Source organism: Neopsephotus bourkii, unplaced genomic scaffold (assembly GCF_033783945.1).
Source record: "Neopsephotus bourkii isolate Nb327-2 ecotype Australia unplaced genomic scaffold, CSIRO-AGI_Nbou_v1 NB_951, whole genome shotgun sequence".
NCBI lineage: Eukaryota > Metazoa > Chordata > Aves > Psittaciformes > Psittacidae > Neopsephotus > Neopsephotus bourkii.
The window spans coordinates 2,719,649-2,737,558 of record NW_026901445.1 but is presented as its reverse complement, the minus strand read 5'-3'; the positions used below and the strand labels follow the sequence as shown (position 1 = coordinate 2,737,558).

Genomic DNA, 17,910 nt, shown 5'->3' with positions numbered 1-17,910 from the left:
CTCATTCAGAACCACAGTTTAGGGGTAAACAATGATAAATGTATTAGGGAAAACCCCATGCTCTGCTCCTTCTCATTCCCAACCTGGACTTTGAGAAGCTTGAAAACCATAATCTTTTGGACCATATCTCTGCCCAGATTTTGGCTTAGCTGCCTCTTCCAGCAGAAAACAAAGCATACTGAGCTCAAACAGTCCCTTAGTTGTCCATCCAATTGGGACATCTGGCAAGCTAAAAGTAGCAACAGAGTGTTGGGAGTGAGAAAAGCAACACTGAGAAATTAAGTCATTTGGTTCCTGAGCACAGCTGGCTGCCTTCATGTCCCTGAGATGGGTATGGCTTGGGGGAAGGGTATAAATTGCTTGTTTCAAACTGTCCTTATTAACTAGACATTTCATTTAAATTGTACTTAGCACCTGCTTCCAATTACCTGACTTCAAGGCCCATGCGTGACAGAAGCTGGAGCTCTGATTAAATCCATGCTTCATACTAGTGAGCCATTAAGCCAAATCAAGGCTTGCCGGAGATCATTTGTCTTCATTAAAAGTGGCCATCCTTGATTGCCCTGACAGGAGCTTCTCTCTGCAATAACAAGGTCTGTTATTGTTGAAGGTAAAATAATGTATTGCAGTCCCCTAGAGAGTGATGTGTATTTATTAATGTTCTCACAAATTACTGTACCCTGATTAACATGTGACTATGACAGGCAGTGGGGTGTGATGCTCATCACAGCTATTCTCTTTGGTCACTGTATCTCCTCAGATCACTAGATAATAACAGACTGTAAGGAAGCTGACTCCTACCCTTTAATGATGACTTGGATCTGTCAGGGTGTGATGGAATAATCACATCTCTGATCAGGTTCTAATCTCTGTCCAGGTACAGAAGACTACACAAAAGTCACCTTCTTTGCTAATAAAATAATGCTCCATATTCTCACCACTCTGAACCAGTATCTTATAATTCCCATCCACAGATTTTAAAGTGTTTTACAAAGAAGATCCAACTTCAGTGGTGGGGAAAAATTAAAAGAGGAAATTTGCAAACTGTCTTTATGATCACCTGGGAAGCCAGCAAAAAAGCAGATGCAGAAATCAGGTCTTTTGAACCACTAGCCCTGCCATTTGGCACATTGAAAACAGTACAAATCCCAGTGCAATTTGCTTTTGTGACGATCAAAATCAAACTAGAATTAGCATAGCATGTTTTTTCATGATAATATTGTAAGTAAACCATCTCAAGAGGTTGCATTCATGGATGACAGGAAACATACAGGAAAATTAGAAGTAGAAAAGTACCTGCAATACCCACTGCAGTGGGACTGTCTGCTAGCCTATGTCAGCATTCCAGCCCAAGGTCTCTTTTGTCCACCTCCCTGAAAATCAGAGTTTCTAGTTTAGGACAATAGCCAGTTCTGGCTAAAATAAGCTCATTCCATACTCTGGCCTTAAGGTAATTTTCAGTATGCCACTAAGTTAGTTCGTTTTCTGAGGGAAAACAGTGACAAACACTTCAGAATTCACTGATCAGGGAACAGGACTATGTCTGAATAGCTGTTCTCATCTGTACTATCAAACTTCTGTTAGTTCAGCAGAGTTCAAATAGGTATGTTTGATAAAGACCACCATAAACAAGATACATAGTGGGGATAAGAAAGAAAGCAGAACTTCAGAGCAAATTCAAAAGGGATTTTCCATTGAAGCTTTAGCATGTAGCAAGTTCCAGTTGTTCCTACTATATTTCCAAGCCAGAGAAGTCTATGATTACCACTTCTATGTTATTAGTTCTCCCTAAATCCTTAACCAAACTGAGCTGTTGATACAGTGACAGAATCTTGCAAAATCCTTAAATGGATTTGTGTTCTGAGTGCTTTAATGCAGAGATGGGAACCTTCCAAGTAGAAAAGCTTCATAGGTAGTTATAAAGGCACATCTCTTGGTTAAGTGCAACTATGTCCATTTAGAGAACAGCAGCTGGTGTTCTCCAAATGAGCACAGTCAGTAACATTGCAAAAAAGTGTGAGAATTCTGGTTGCCCAATATACATCCCCTGTCTCATAGTAGGACTTCGCTGCTACAGGACGTGACTTTCAAGGGGAGCTATCTCATGCCCTTCTGTCAGATATCCTTTTGGTTGTCCCACTGGGCCTTGTTGAACGCCAGATCAGTAGGTTGCAAAACAGTTGGAAGAACTTGGTGTTGCAGAGATAATGGAATGTTTCTCCCTGTTAGCTGCTGCAGTAATAATTCTGCTCCTTCTGATTTGGTCACTGACATTTGTCTGTGCTGACCTTGTCCCGTGATGTCTGGAGACAAGGAAAAGAAGAAAGCACTTGGCTGACAAAACAGTATATTTAGTCTGACTCAGCACTATCTCTACAGCTGAGATGCCCCCCAAAAAAGAGACGTGGCAATAGCCTGTGGGCTGGATAAACTGCTCTTGCAGACTGAGGCCCCATCTTGCTCTAAACTCTGAATGTCTTTGATTTTGGCCAGTCTTCTCAAGTCTTTAAATACACACTTAAGCGGTCATGTGTTTAGAATTGATTTGCTGGTGACATTAGCCAGATGAAGAAGCAGAGCATATGACCTTAAAATTCTTCAAATGTCTCTTTAAAACTCTTTTCTGTAAAGATCTCTACAGAACACTGGCCAATGTTTACACAGCTGAAGTGTCCTTTGCACTTGTTTTAAGTATCCCACTGTCAGTTCACAAAGTCTGAATTTGCTACAGCCATCCCTTCTGAGTACGACTCTAATTCATTAAGCCTAGCAGCTCAGAAGCTTCTATTTTTGATCAAATTTCCTGTCACACTGGCCCTGAAAATAGCCAGCACTCCATAATTACTGTTTATTACACTGATTCTTATTGTTTAAATCTCACTTTGTACATCTTTCCTTCTGTTTCACTCAACTCTTGTTTCACAAGTGATATTTAGATGCCATATAGAGCTACATGCAGTATTTCCAGTGGAAGAGTTTCACTGTTATGTACTGACTTTAACAAAGTAAGTAACACCTGAAAAATATTTAGGCAAGGGAAATCTTATTCAATAATTTCAACTTCTATATTAATGAGTTTTGACTTGATAATTTGTATCCATTTAATCCACTTTACACAGTGCATACATGTGTCTGGGTGAGCAGATAAATGAAATAATTTAAAAGTGTTGTCTTATAAGGTATATTTATTGTTCTGCAGTGAAGATTTCCATAATTCTCTTTCTCTGAGCACTTCTGAAATGAAACCTAAGTACCAACCAGGGATCTAGGCCACTGAGCCCAGTTCTATCACAAATCACATATGCAAACATTCTTCAGCTCAACATATTAGTAGTACAAGTGATATGGGGAGGCATTTCTGAAAGTACATACTGAAAAGAATAGACTTAAACTTCATACTGTATTTTACAGTCAAACAACTGACAGGCCAGCAAGAGGAGAGCAAGGTCTGACTTGTTCACATGTGGGATGTTAGTGCCTTAGTGAGAGTAAGATCTCTGCTCTCACAAGTTGCCTGGCTTCCTTGTAATTCCTTACATGAAAAGTAAAGCCTGTCATCTTTCTTAATGTGTGGCTGAGAACACCAGCCACTTATCAGAAGCTGGATGATCTGGCAGAGGCATGATTGTTGGGATGGAACGATCAGGTGGCTTTGATCATGCTGTGCCATTAAAAATGGGGTAGTGTCGTATATCCTGTGAGCCTCCCCACACCACAGAATTCTGGATTTCTCTAGTCTGACCCTGAAGTCTTTAATTAGTTCATTACACCAACCCTTTGTCATTTCCTCTCAGCCCAGGAATCCTTTGGTATCCTGCCCTGTTATCTCCAAGGCAAATATGAATAAGGGTCTTGATGATTAGATAAATAGTGCAAAAAACAGATGTGAGGAGCTGCAAAGTGTATACATTATGAATAGTGTTGCAATAACATCTTTAATCCTTTAATGAGGGCACTTTGTCAGGGTAAGCGAAGATAGAGATACTGAGGGATTTTGCTGCTGTATACAGAACCCCAAAGAATGCTCTTAAACTAACAAATGTAACCAACGTCAACACATTCTTACTTATCATCATACTCCATGAAACTTGAACTGATTTGCGCATGTTTTAAAAAATGCCATTTTTATTTTTATGCAAGGGTCCTTTTTGATATGTTAATATATTTGTCTGTGACTTTAACGACAACATATGAGAAGAGCTGTAAATTGGAAGACAGTTGAGAACAGCTGAGATCCACAAATCTTTCTTAAGCATTTTGGGCAATACTTTTCAAGATCTGCTCACTGAAGTTGCTGCAAGGTGGCCTGGTTCTGTGCTTGGAAAGCCCTCGTGTTGCATGGATTTGCTTGGAGAAGTTTGCACATGCTCAGTAACCAAGTAAGTACAGAGTTCATGGCCTGACACTGCATTACTTCCCATAGCTCTGGGGGTGCCTGCTAATCCTGTAACACAGCTATGCCCTCCTGGAGGGCAGGCTAGATTCCTGTCCATGATCATAGAATCATAGAATCATAGAATAGTTAGGGTTGGAAAGGACCTTAAGATCATCAAGTTCTAACCCCCCTGCAATGGGCAGGGACACCTCGCTCTAAACCATATCACCCAAGGCCTCGTCCAACCTGTCATTGAACACTGTCAGGGATGGAGCATTCAGAACCTCCTTGGGCAACCTCCTTGGGAACCTATGATCAGAAGTAGCATGCAAGATGCCTGTTTTGTGGTATTACGGCATTTTTGCCTCCAGACCCAGATGGAAAACAGACATGAAACAACATCTTATTCCAATAGCTGAGACGCTCCAAAGATTTGGAGTATCTATTGTGCTAAAATGATGGCAGGAAAGTGGGGAGGCAGGAGGAGGGTTGGTACAAACAATTTTTCCCTGTTCCCACCTAGATTTGGGTTATGGTAAGATGTTTTCTGTTTTTTCTTCTCTCCTCTAAGTTGTAGACCTAACATTTAGCACTACTGATGCCTATGGCTGTTCATACTCACTCATTCGTGCTGTTCTCTGACCAACCAGCAGTTACACTCTTTTCACCTTACAGGCAGCAGCAGCCTGATACTTGACAGATTGCTGGTTAAAGATGCAAAAAAAAAAAAAAAAAAAGTTGGAATAAAGAAATAACAGGAGCATTTGTGTACCAAGCTAGTGTTGCAAGCAGTGTACTGATCTATGCAATCGTTCAGAACAATGGGGATGAATAAAGTACTTGAACTCTTAATGCAGAGTTATCATTAGCCTTCTAAGTGTAAAAGGCCAGGCATGGAAAAGGTGAAGAGTTCTGCCTCCTCAGTACATTGATGAGCATAAAGGGTCTGGCACAAGAAAAAGCTACCCCTGAAAAAATGGTTGGAAAAGTTCAATGTGATTTTAGTATAAAAAAGAAGAACGCACAGCCACTGTTTCCCCTTGAAGTGACAATCTGCTTCTAGCCTTGGCCTTTACAGCTTTGCGCCATACTATTCTCAAGATACATTGCAACCTGCCAATATGAATCTTATGTGGACAGGGTAGGGTAAGAATTGGAAAAGTTTCTAAAAAATGTTGTTTGTCTGTCTCTAGATCACAACCAAACCATCTTAATCTGAACGTGCAAACACAGGCCTGGTAGGGGGCATCCAGACCATCAAAGCCAGTCCCCCACAGCTGTAGACAACCAAGCAACAACTGAGCTGGCAGATATATGCAGGCTCTTTTGCAAGATTTCCAGGACTTCCAGCATCTGGCTGGGCTGGAAAACCCCAGCCTGTGCTGTGGAGCATTAACAGAGTACTTGTGTTTCAGACTCCGACTGGAACTAGGGACCATAGAGACAGCCATGAAAAAGAATCACTATTAACAAAAAAGGGACACTTTGAACCAAGCTTTTTCAAGCTGCCAAGAGTAGCCACAGAATCCATTTATGCAGACATTGCTTCAAGCAGAACATTTCACCATTTGGGTGAAATGCAGGCAGGTGGTATAATGTTGTGTCATGGCGTTACCAAATAGGGAAAGGTACTATTACCTTGGTATGAAAAGGTTTCTGGAATCTCTGCCACATGTATATTCTGGCATCACAGAAAGATGGTGGGATGTCTCCTATGACTCTGGAGTGTTGGAATGGAAGGTTATAGGCTCTTTAGGAAAGACAGCATGGATGAAGCCCTCTATAGACAGACAAGAACAGATGTCCCTCAAGGGTCGGTGTTGAGACTGATCCTATTCAACATCGTTGTCAGCAACATGGACAGTGGGATTGAGTGCGCCCTCAGCAAGTTTGCCGATGACACCAAGCTGTGTGGTTCTGTTGATAAGCTGGAGGGAAGGAATGCCATCCAGAGGGACCTTGACAAGTGTGAGAAGTGAGCCAATGCCAGCGTCGTGAAGTTCAACCAAGCCAAGTAAAAGGTCCTACACCTGGGTCGAACCAATCCCAGGCACAGCTACAGGTTGGGCAGAGAAGAGATTCAGAGCAGCCCCGCGGAGAAGGACTTGGGAGTGTTGGTTGATGACAAACTTAATACGAGCCGGCAGTGAGACGGCTTCACTCAGCACCACCCTTCTTACTGCTAGCAGAGAGGTTGACAGATAGTACTCTGACATTGCAACACTTTTTTGTGAAGGTTTCAATTTCTCCTCTCCCTATTCTTCCAGACATATAGTCTTCAGAGGTGAATTATGAATCTCAAACCTTGTAAGTTCAAACCAGAGATTTCCACCCAGGCTATATTCCGTTAGCACCTTAGTGATCTCAAGGGAAGTTGCAAGTCCTTAGCACTGTCCAGATAAGAAAAAGGCACAAAAAAAAGTCCAGCAATTTGTACAACTGTATATTCGATATCATACCGATGGTAGCATATTCAATCTAAGGCGACTGAAGGCCCACACTAAGACCCTAAACCATCTTGTCCGTGAACTGCTCTTTGCTGATGATGCTCCCTTGTTGCCCACACAGAAGCAGCTCTGCAGCGTTTAACATCTTGCTTTGCGGAGGCGGATGAGGTTTTTGGGCTGGAAGTCAGCTTGAAGAAGACAGTAGTCCTCTACCAAGCTGCACCGCAAGAAGATTATCGCCATCCCCACATTACCATTGGCGAGTCAGAGCTCAAGACAGTTCAGCAGTTCAGCTATCTGGGAAGCATCATTTTCTCGGATGCCACGATCAACAAAGAGATAGACAACAGAATAGCAAAGGCATATAGAGCCTTCGGAAAACTCCATAAAAGAGTCTGGTGCAATAAACACCTGAAGAAAAGTACAAAGATCAATTCCTATAGAGCCATTGTATTGTCTACTCTTTTATATGGGTCTGAATCACGGGTCATCTACCGTCATCACCTGCGACTCCTGGAATGCTTTCATCAGCGCTGCCTCTGTACAATTCTAAACATCCATTGGACTATGTGTCTAATGTCACTGTCCTCGAACAGGCAGGGGTCACCAGCATCGAGGCCATGTTGCTGAAATTGCAGCTGCGCTGGGCAGGGCACATCTCTAGAATGAAGGACCACCGCCTCCCCAAGGTCGTGTTTTACGGTGAACTTGCCACCGGTAGCCACAAGAGAGGTGCCCCAAAGAAGAGATATAAGGACTCCCTGAAACAATACCTTAGCCTTGGCCATATTGACTACCATCAGTGGTCCACCTTGGCCTCCAATCGGGAGACTTGGAGGCACACCATACATAATGCTGTTGACTCCTTTGAGAGCTCACAAAGAACTAGTCTCGAGGAGAAAATACAATGCAGAAAGAATCGCACCCCACCTGTACCACCCAAGGAGACCTTCTGCTGTGCTTTTTGTAGCCGGATTTGCCTATCCCACATTGGCCTTCTTAGTCATCAGTGCACTTGTAGTAAGCGTGGGTAAAGCCCATCACAAATCTTCGTTCACGAAGTCAAGCCATGATGATGATGACATATCATGAGACATAATCAACTTCTAAGGATTTTCCATGTTTTATGAAGTCAGTGGCTGCTCTGAGTAGTGCCTGAACATATATTATTTAACTCCAGGTTTGGGTTTTGTTGGGCTTTTTTGCTATGCTGAATCATTCACCATGTGAATCAAGAATGCAACTATAAGAAAGTAGCTTTTTATTCTAGTGAAATGCGAACTTACAAATTTCAGAGTAAAAGGCCTTTCTTACCTGTGGTATTCAAAAATCTTCACCCTTTCATCTTTCTCCAATTTGTTTCAAATGCCATGAGGGAATAAACAAGATTAGCCAGTAAACCCCATTTCACACCTTTGATGAGTCTGCAAATGAACTTCAAGACAGCTAATCATTCTCCAAGTGGGGAAGCACACCATCACCACTGATGAATTCCCATATTTTGTGACAAAGTCTATTTCCATCTGTGTTGAGACTTCCTAACAGCACACATGTGGCAACTTGTGCACTGCTGCATAATGAATTGGATTGGAGAAATTGAAAAGCTTCTTACTCCTTCTAAGTACAGAGTGGGCACACTGCCAGGCCTGGATTAAGTGCCAAGTTTCCAGATGTCACAAGTAACTACTGCTAAAAAAGAAAATACATATATGTATATAAAACATACTCTTCACTCTCTCACTTTAATTCAAAGTAGCCAAATTCAGGACAGTTAATTCCTATCTAAATATTTGGCAGGAGAAGGGGAAAGTCTCTTCCTTCTCTTCCAGTTTTGTATTCCACAGGAGTGGGTCAATAGCACCTTTTTCCAAATCCTATAGAGCAGCTATGGAGTAACACACATTGTCTATAATCTCATGGGACTCATCTGACAAAATTACACCTTACACATCTGATTAAATTAATAGAAAGCAATGATTACAGCATGATTATGAATAGATGTAAATTTAATTCCAGTCACACCCATTTTTGCCTTTACAGACAGATACACAGACAATTTCCTGTATTAAAGTCTAATTTTACTCTCTCTTCAAAGTGTTTAGCCATGTTTCTATAGTGAGGCTACTCTATGATGAGGAAACAAATTCAGCAGTACATTAATCCTCAGCACAGGCCCAAGTATACTTCACATTAAGAAGATAAGTTAGTCATCATATTCTGTCTAGAAAAGCATCACCACTGTGTTTGCTAAGGGATAATGGAGCAGGTAGGCAGCCTAGGTTTGACCTGCTTTGTGTCTACATCACACCAAGCTCAAATACAAGCACCCTATGTCCTAGTGGTGTGCATAATATAGTCAGGTCAAGGGGCTGTGCTTTATTTAACATGCTTGCTCTTCTGCATTTTGTCAGGCAGTATAGCAGTAGCCTGTATGACCCTGGGGATGTTTACACCATAAAGTGCAGCTATCACCATGCAAGCTGGTGTTTCTGAATGATGCAGTGTCATACTTTCATTAACACAGGCTGATATCGGACTATATTTTGGTTATGAAGACTATCACTCAGCAAGACAGTTAGTTTAACTAAGTGCCACTTTTATATGGCTTTATTGTTTCCAGTCTCTGAAGTCTGCTCAAATGTTACTAGCTTAGGGTATCTGTACAGGGTAGCAGCACTATACTGTGCGAGATAAATGCACACTTCATGCCGTTCTGGGTTTCACATCTATAAAGCCATAAAATTCTTTGTCTATTTGGGATGTTAGATGTTAAGAAGTGATTTATTTCATCTGGATTTACATGCTGTGCAGGACTTAGAATTTGAATATCATGTTCAGTTGTAGAAGCATCAGTTTAGGCTCTCTTAAAATTACAACCACACCCAACTTGGTAGAGCTCCCCCCTGATTTACTCCACTGTGTGATGAGCATTAATTGAACTGCATGCAGATGTGGCAGTGTCATATAGCCGTTATCTTGAAAACGTGACCGCAATTTAATGAATTGTTAGTTAAAAATAGTGAGTTTCTCTGAATGTTCTGACCCAACAGCAATATAATGATTCCCTCAAATTAAAGAGAATAAATATTTTCCTTTATTTCTTGCTGTAGAGAGAACTGTAATAAAATGACACTTGAAAATTATGTGACAAACTACAGAGAAGGTGATTACTGAACAAAGCAAGCTTCACTTACAAAGAAAAGCAACCAGTGATTTTTCAGCAACATACAAAACTCTCGTAGCTGCAAAGCGTCAACATAAACAAACCCGCTCTTTGTGAATTCAGAATGGAGCTCTAATTATACCACACCAATGAAGCCCATGGCATTGTTTGAAACACAAACCAAAGAGACAAACTGGTTTGCAGTCATTTTTTATGTACTGTAACCTTTGCTGTGGAGAAAAAAAAAAAAAAGAAAAGAAGAAGAAAGAAAAAAGAAAAAACAAACCCCAATCTTCTAAATAGGGTGAGAAGAGGAGGAGGAGGGGAGTGGATGGGTGGGACCCCAGACCGAGTGTCTCTTCCCTTTAGAATTTGTTGCACATGTCAGCATTCAACAAACCAGCAGTATTGTTCAGGGCAGGCCTTATTAATTACTGTTCAGTAGGTGGCAGATGATAGTGCCCACAACTGCAATTGTCATTGTCCCGCCAATCATTCCACTCCATACACTTTCCAAAGCAGCAGCCTTTATATGAAAAAAGCAAGCACAAGCAATGAGCAGGCATTTGTGATGACCTATAGGGGCTGCCCTGGGGTCCTCCACCTTGTGATTTTTGATGTCCTAAGAAGAGCAGCCCCTCCTACCACTTTGCTCTCTAAACTAATGGATCTTGTTCTCATTAGGGGGTGCCATCTCTGCTGACTGGCTGGATTGGCATGATAAGCTTTTGTTCACATAAATTTGTACTGCTTATATAGCAAATACTCTTCCACAACACAGGAACCTAGAGGAGGAAGCCAAAGCAAATGGAAACTCTAAATACTATTGTCGAGTGAAGGCTTCCCATTTTTTTGGCTATGTAGCTGGAATGTTTATTTTTAGAAATGAAAATATTGACTCCACCCTGCCCCATTCCCCCAAACAGATGGAAAAAGAAGTCATGCCAACCTGTATCATTGAAAAGCATGTTCCAATACTTGGGGAAAAAGCTCAGGAACAGTTTATACAAAGGAAAACACTAGTCTTGTGTTTTGTGGCCAAGTCAGTTGCAGCTGGGGTTATCTGCAGCAAACACACCAGTTAGACATGCCCAAAGAAATGTCAGGCTTTTCCAGCCTGCTAACTCATAAACATAATTCTGGTCAGTACCGCTGATTTTTCACTTGTTTATGTCAGGATCTCTTTGCTTAGTCCTTCCACGTTCCAAACCTTGGCAAACAATTTCTGCCAGTGATGCATTCTGCTGTAATTCCAGAATTAGGTCCAAATATGATAACTCCTCCAAGCCAGCCTACCATGCTGGAATGGAGTCTAACTGGACCTCATGAGCAAACAATATCATGACTTTGTTCAGTGTGCTAGAGGAAATGTTCAAAGACGACCTGAAGACTGCAGCAGACGGTGCTAATTTTTCTGTGGTAATTGTTGCCCTTTTAGTTTCAGGAACAAATCGAATACAACACAATAATGAGGGCTCTGCTACTTGGGTTTTGTGAGGATAGGCATTTTGGAGATAAAGCACAGTCATATGATTGTGACTGCAGGGAGATTCCAGTTCTTGAAGTCTTAACCAAACTCTGGTTATTTAGAGGTTCACTCATTACTTGCAGACCAGTTGGGATAAGGAATTAATTTGCATTGCCTGAAAGCTCATACCCTGGGAACTATTTGTTGTATTCACCTTTTTTATTGCTAAGTTGTTCTTCCAGTTCTCAGCATGCTTTTCTGCTGTGTTCCAGGAACAATAAGAAAGTTCTCCCATTGCATACTCAATGCATGAGTTTCCATGCTTGTAACCTAATCTCATAAAGCCTAGAAAAAGTCAAGCTGGTGTAGCCAGTAATTTCCTTGAAATTTACAGAGTGCTGCTTAGGTTCTGGTAAGTAGTTTCTTAACAACAAATGTCTTGTTTACTGATCGTGATGAACAACATCATATCCAAGCTTGTTCTTTGTCATAAGACACACATGCTACTGCTGAAACCTGCTTTTACTATCCCCAACAGAATCTCCTGATGCTGAAACAAGACTGTGGGGTAGACTTTTTCTTACAAGCAATACTGCTTAATGCAATATAGTGAGTCTCTCTTAATGATGGGTCATAAGAAGGAAAAAGCTGACAGACCAGTTTGGTTATGCTGCCCTATACAGCATGCACCCTGAATATAATCCAATTTACACCTCACCAACTCTTTAACTCTTTGCTTCGCTTTTAAGTTGATAACAATGAAGTTATACTTTCATGTGGAACTGCCTTCCCTTTGAGGACTCTGTTGCTCTTTCATAATTTTGATTTCTTCAGAAGCACACACAAGCCCTTTTACCTAGTTGGGGGGGGAGGGTAGTAATTTTAAAAAGAGCTATGCATCTCCTTAGTATTTACTAACTTGCCCTGTAACTCTGCGTATGAACTTGAGCATTACACTTAGATCAACATGTAAAATGGTTTAAAATATCATTCTTTCTCTTATGAACACAAGAAGATGATACATAACACATCTTTAGGAGATATTGTGCCAAGAGAAATGTGTTGAAAAACAAAGGAGGGTCACTGGGCTTTTATGCAGACAGACAATACCTCCCACTAAGCACAACCTGTAAAATCTGAAAAGATTGCAGATCCCAAAATAAAACAATAAAGGAGAGCTTCATGTGATTCCTCTGGATAAAGAAGTATTGTATTTATCTCACAAACATATAAAGAAAAAACTTCAAAACATTTTAAGCAGGAGCACAGAAATGCTAATAGCATTGTAGCACTGAATGTATGAAAATTTAAAACCAGGTAAGAGAAGGAAGAAAAAGATCATTAAGAAGGAATTCCACACTGGGATGTGGAATCAGAGCAGTAGGGTGTAAATAAGGAGGGATTCTGGAAAATTTCTGACTGACCTATTTCATAAGTGTGATAGTGTGCTCTTGCTCCCAGGCTGACCTTTGTATATTTCTGGTAACTCTGCTTAACTGATAACCACTAGTGGTGGCAATGGATGCTTCTGGTTATGACAGCTGTATCCAACTCAAAGTGGATTCAGGGGAGACAGATAACAACCCAATAGCCAAGGGCTAATCTGAGCAATGTGCACCCCCTTAACCATAATGCCAGTCAAGGTCTGACTCAGGAGAAAACCACATAACTTCAGTAGTCGGTATGCAAATACGACTATGAGCCAGTTAGCTTACTCCATAAACAGTGAACAGCCCAGGCCTCATCAAGGCTTCCTGCATGGCAGTGGGCTGCATGGCAGGATCTCCCCTTGAGCATGAGAGATTCTTTGCCACAACAGATTCTCGGTAAATGATTAGCATGCTAAACTTTGAAATCTTAGGTAAGTGATATAAAGGAGTGACTATGCACATATAACCCTGTAGACATAAATTGTTGACCAAGCTTGGATCCAGCCGCACTTAGATTATGAGGAAAACTAAGAAAAATAGCATGGAACATATGAACTAGAATTGAGAAGCTTTTCAAGGAGCATGCTACAGCTTTTCTCTCATGAAAGCGGATGTTATGGTAATGTTGCACAACCTGACACAACTGCAGGATTCACCACTCAAGCATTCTCCAACCTGTGCAGTGGAATATCACACCAAGGAAACAGACGGATACTGGCTGCCCAGTACGCCACTGATACCTCACTCCAGTTCACACGTAGCTGTTCAACAGTGCTTAGAAAGCCCAGGTTTGACCTCCCTTTGTGTTACTCTGCAGCTTCACAGTTTCTGCTTAGTATCTGACAGGAGAACAGAAACTACACTTTTAGACATCTAGCTCTATTTGCATTGTGTAGGGAGTCTGATCGCCTAATTCAGGACTGTAATTCAATTTTATAACCTGGCATTAAGTTAGACATTGTAACAATGAATCTTCACTGCATCACACTTGAAATGAATCTCAAAGTGTATCTGTTCTCTGTACAATGGGAATTTGTGCAGTATTACATAGCATTGTAGTATTACCTCACTTCACGTGAAAGAAGAAAAGCTGTGAGATGGCTATGCTGCAGGGGAGGGCTGTACAAATGCCTTCAGAAGGTGACAGTCATACTGAAAAATGACCAGCATCTAAGATACATGCTGGCAGAGCAGGATGGGAAGTTGTTTTTCCAGTGTCCTTGCTTTTCATTTCTCCACACCTAGTACTTCCATTTACTGATTTCAGTACGAAGTTCACTAACATCTGCATGAATATCTTTGTGGTTATTATTACACTGATGTTCAAAAGCACTTTCCATTCTTGTCAAATGGTTTATGTAATTGAAGGCAGCCAGACATTCAGGTGTTAGAATATAACACACTCCTACCATGGCTTCCTTTTTCATGCTCCTTCCTCCTAGCTTTGTTTTGCGAGTGCTGATCTGTTTCATTTGCATCTGGGATTTCTTGCTTTATAAGCTATGACTAACACATGTTCTTCTACAGCTGGGAACTGGACGAGTCTTTGCTAACAACACTCAGATGCTGACTTACTCCTGCATGAAGTTCTCTTGGCTTTTATCCAAAGCAGCATGGTTAACATCACCTCACATTGCTTTCTATGAAGTCCTGGGTAGGTCCTCTGTAAAAGATAAACAACTCCATGGACCTCAGTGAACTGATACATACTCAGCTAGGGGAAACTGATAGCTGTTATCAGTTTAACTGTATACTGTTATGTTTAACTGTGTCCTGGGCTACATAAATGTACCCTGGGCTGCATCAAAAGGAGCATGACCAGCAGGTCGAAGGAGGTGATTCTGCCCCTTTACTCTGCTCTCGTGAGACCTCACTTGGAGTATTGAGTGCAGTTCTGGTGTCTCAACACAAAAAGGACATGGAACTGTTGGAACAAGTCCAGAGGAGGGCCATGAGGATGATCAGGGGACTGGAACACCTCTCATATGAAGACAGGCTGAGAAAGTTTGGGCTGTTCAGCCTGGAGAAGAGAAGGCTGCGTGGAGACCTCATAGCAGCCTTCCAGGATCTGAAGGGGGCCTACAAGGATGCTGGGGAGGGACTCTTCACTAGGGACTGTAGTGACAGGACAAGGGGCAATGGGTTAAAACTTAAACAGGGGAAGTTTAGATTGGATATAAGGAGGAAGTTCTTTACTGTGAGGTTAGTGAGGCACTGGAATAGGTTGCCCAGGGAGGCTGTGAATGCTCCATCCCTGGTGGTGTTCAAAGCCAGGTTGGACAGAGCCTTGGGTGACATGGTTTAGTGTGAGGTGTCCCTGCCCATGGAGGGGAGCTTGGAACTGGATGATCTTAAGGTCCTTTCCAACCCTAACTATTCTATGATTCTATGATTCTATCCTATGCCTCACTCGCCTTTTCGCTTTTCCCTGTAAGCCAGTTTGGTCAGTCCATATACGGGATGGGAAAGAAAAAAAAAAAAAAGCATGGTTCTGGTTATTTATTCTAGAAAAAGGAAGCATTGCAGTAAAAAAAAAAAAATAAATTGAAGTTACATAGAAGAAAATTAACCTGCCTTCCTTTCACCCCATTTCATGAGGTGTGTACTGGGGCTGTCAATGAAATTCAACGGCTTGTGACATAAATCTAAAGAGAGATTGTTGCATGCAAAGCATAGTCAGATGGCAGCATTCACTGCTGCGGGGGGCACAGAACGAAGCACTGAGACAGGGGTTTTAAACAGCTAGACATAACCACAGTGATGTGGTCTGAGAAAAACAGGATAATCAAATTTCATGCTTTGGGACATGACCTGACTATTTTCTGAACGCTGCAAGCTATTGCACCTTCTACAGCACCCAGCCTTCTGCTGGATGTTTTACATAGGCTTCAACCTGATTTCCTAGGGCCATAGCTGTTGAAAAGACAGTAATGTACAAAGGAGGAGAAGAATATGCTGTGATTAGCCTTGTTATCCTTTTCCACTCTTGAGTACAAACCAGGTATGTTCTAAAGTTTGTTCATATTTTCTTCATGAAGCAACCTTGCTGGAAAACAACTGTGCTTGGAGAGGAAAAACCTCAAAATATGTGGAAGTCCTACTAACATTTTTCTAATTTTATTTTTCTTCTCAATGTGAAATTTTGCTTTGAAATTTGATTTCTATGTACAAAGTGCAGGCATTTTAAAAGATCAAAGTGAAGCTATGTTTTTAAACTACTGAAACAACATTTCAAGAAATTAAACCTTACTTTTTTCTATTTCAACTAGCGATTTTCTGGATTTCATTTTTTCATTCCACTAAGATGAGAAAATATTAGGAAATAGCCAGTTTTCTTGTGGAATATAACAAAATTTCCTGCTATCTCTATACTTGGGAGAACACAAGTACAACTAGTCCCTGTTATCTCTAAGAAATGAGGAAACAGGACTAATACTTCAGTCTCAGTTTGTCAGCTACCAGAAGACCAGACAGTCATACAGGCAGATGGAAGTAAAACAAGCATAAACCACTCTGCATCAGCAGAGGTAACACTGCTCCTGGACTTCAGTGGGATCCTTGAAAATCAATACTGTTAGGAAAGAGTGGAGTACAAAAATATTCCTCAGTCAAATATAGACTTTCAACAAGCCCTAGAAAGATGGGAGCATTCCTGCTGATGGTCCTGACTCACAAAAATACAAACAGATTAAAATAAGAGCCAAAGTTGTCCAACTTATTTGTTTCTCAGACATACGTACTGTATGGACAGCTAAACTGATAGAAATGAGCATCCTGAACTACAAATTATAGCTTGCTATATCAAGGAAGCCAACAGAGATTTTGAGTTTCCTCAGTATATTACGCTAACTTGCAACGATACAGCAATTGTTTCAGGATAAGTTAAACTACTCATATAGTGGTGTAAAGACTCTCTAAGAGGTAGTCCAAGGGATAGAAGTGAAGAAGACAGAAGCGGGTGATGATCTCTGTGGCCTATGAGTTAGAACACCAGGTACTTCGCTACAGGGCACTTGAGAAGTAGAATCTGGTAGACCTGAGACACAAAGTATGCTCTGCTGAGTACCAACTCATTGCTTTACAAAGCCAACTTCCTTCTTTTGACCTTAAAATATAAATTTTGTTTAACCACCCCTCTCATGTCCCATGAAAACAAACAAACAAACAAACAAAACCAAAAAACCTACAACAAAAACAAACAAACAAAAAGAAAACAAACAGAAAATTCCCAACAAACAAACAAAAACAAACAAAACCCACCCAAACCAAAACAAACAGCAAACAAACCACAACAGAAACAAATCTTTCTAAGTCCACATAACTGCTAAAGAAGATAAGATCATTAAGTTATTTTTTTATGAGAACCGAATTATCATAAAGATACCAGCTGTTGACATGCACTGCAATGATAAGTAAGCACTGGAGAAACAAAAAGAGGTTGTTTTTAATATCTGGAATATTTCCCACGTTCTGTTCTGAATCACTTGAACTTCAGAGGCAGCAATCTCTTGCTAGGTTTCAGTCGTGATCAAAACAAGTTAATGGGACATTGTGAGCAGTTCCCATTTCAAAGTGTTTGAAGGTCTTGCACCATGATTTGATTCTTCTTAAGTAAATCTTGTAAAATGCTAGAACATCTTGTAAAAGTTGCAGAGAAGACTGTCGTTCAGCCTCACATTCCTCCCACTGCCCTCCAAGTCCCTAATTGTTCTGTCCCCACAGTCTGTCACAACGTCTCCACAACCTCCCAGCCTCTGCAGGAACAAGGAGCTTACGTCCAACTCTCATGGACTCCAGCAGAGGTTGGAGAGGTTCAAATATGGGTCTAGCTGTCAGTAAGTTCTATTTCACATGAATAAAACGTTTATTGACATTTAATCACTACTGAGGTTAACAGAGCTAATTTGTTTCCCCTAAAGCCTCTTCTGGGTAAAGTCAGAATTTCCAAAATTTTTGTTGTTTGGACACGAGAAGTGGCAAATTGCATGATCCTTCTCATCTTCATGTGCCAGGAAGGGATCTTGGTG

General features: G+C 41.1%; 1 protein-coding gene across 1 annotated transcript in view; it reads right to left on the bottom strand.

The window, feature by feature from the left end:
* The window catches only part of MAPK8 (mitogen-activated protein kinase 8), a 166,641-nt gene extending 159,135 nt beyond the window's left edge, over positions 1-7,506 (bottom strand). The window contains exon 1 of the mRNA XM_061358817.1: positions 7,497-7,506. The gene's annotated coding sequence lies outside the window, so the exon portion shown is untranslated. The remainder of the gene's footprint in view (positions 1-7,496) is intronic.
* Positions 7,507-17,910: the final 10,404 nt, after the last annotated feature.